This window comes from Brassica oleracea, chromosome C4 (assembly GCF_000695525.1).
Source record: "Brassica oleracea var. oleracea cultivar TO1000 chromosome C4, BOL, whole genome shotgun sequence".
NCBI lineage: Eukaryota > Viridiplantae > Streptophyta > Magnoliopsida > Brassicales > Brassicaceae > Brassica > Brassica oleracea.
In genome coordinates this window covers 14456512-14458330 of record NC_027751.1, presented here as the reverse complement: position 1 = coordinate 14458330, position 1819 = coordinate 14456512, and positions in this window count along the sequence as shown.

Below are 1819 nucleotides of genomic sequence, written 5' to 3'. Positions count from 1 at the left end.
AATGGGACGATAAATGCGGAGCTTACAGCCCCAGTAACTGAATGGGAGGTTAAATTGGCGTTGTTCGCTATGCATCCGGAAAAAGCTCCAGGACCAGATGGAATGACAGCACTCTTTTACCAGAAGTTTTGGGATATTTTCAAAGATGATTTAACTCGTATGGTTAATCAATTCCTTTTCGAAGGGACAATGGCAAATGGCCTTAATGATACGAATATTTGCTTAATCCCTAAGACGACAAAACCGAATGAGATGACTAAATTTAGACCTATCAGTCAGTGTAATGTCAGCTACAAGATAATTTCTAAGATCTTATGCCAAAGATTAAAGAAGGTTCTTCCACAGAGAATATCAAAGACCCAGTCAGCCTTCGTAGCTGGGAGACAGATTACGGATAATATCATGATAGCTCTGGAGATGTTTCACGCTTTGAGAACTAAACCAGGAGGACGGGTTAAATGGATGTCCATAAAAACAGATATGAGCAAAGCATATGATAGGATGGAGTGGTCATTCATTGAGGCAGTTATGAGAAAGATGGGTTTTGCAGAAATGTGGATTGACTGGATTATGAGATGCATCACTTCGGTCAAGTATAAAGTCCTCATGAATGGAGAACCAAGGGGAAACATTGTTCCTGGGAGAGGTTTACGCCAAGGAGATCCTTTGTCTCCTTTCATATTTATTCTATGCATGGAAGCGCTCGTTAGCCTTCTTAATCAAGCAGAGAATCATGGGAAGATAACGGGGATGCGAGCCGCTCGCGCTTGCCACTCGGTATCTCACCTTCTCTTTGCTGATGATAGCCTTTTCTTCTGTAAGGCGGAGCCCCGTGAATGTGAAGAAGTTATGAAAGTAGTAAGGAAATATGAGAAAGCATCAGGCCAACACATTAATTTTGACAAATCCTCATTACTCTTTGGTAAAAGGGTTCCAGCGAATGATAGGCAGCGAATGATATAATCAAGAATACTCTTGGTATACAAAACGAAGGCGGGATGGGCTCATATCTAGGAATCCCAGAGGATATTAGTGGATCAAGGTGCAAATTATTTGCTTTCTTAAAGGAGAAGCTCCTACATAGGGTGAATGGCTGGACTGGTAGATGGCTATCGAAGGGAGGAAAGGAGGTGTTGATTAAATCAATATTGTTAGCTCTTCCGACCTATGTCATGTCCACCTTTCTTCTTCCTTTGGAGATTTGTGAGAATCTAGCGAGTGCCATTGCACAATTCTGGTGGAGCTCGAACCCTCCAAAAAGAGGAATCCATTGGGCAAAATGGGAAAATATGTGTGCGCTTAGAGAGGAGGGGAGAATTAGGTTCCGCATGATCCATGAATTTAATCTAGCTCTTTTAGCTAAACAACTTTGGCGACTTGTGCAATTTCCGGACTCATTAGTAGCGAGAGTTCTTCGGGGGAGATATTATCGTCTCAGTTCGCCGTTGCGAATGGGCACATCAGATACCCCATCGTATGTATGGACAAGTATGACTGCAGCGAGGAAGCTATTACTTTTGGGCATCAGAAGTAAGGTGCACTCAGGGTATGAAATTAATGTGTGGGAGGACCTTTGGATCCCTTCGACGCCAGCTAGACCAGCTCGGTCCCGGGCTCCAGCAGTGAACCCAAAGATGATCGTAAGCAGTCTTAGCAATCCAGCAACAAAGGAATGGAATGTTCGTTTACTGGAACAATATATAGCTCAAGAAGATATTCCGCTGATCCTGAGTTTGGCCATAAGCCCTACCCATCGACGTGATACATTTTGCTGGAGCTACTCAAAGAATGGACAGTATACTGTTAAATCGGGGTATAA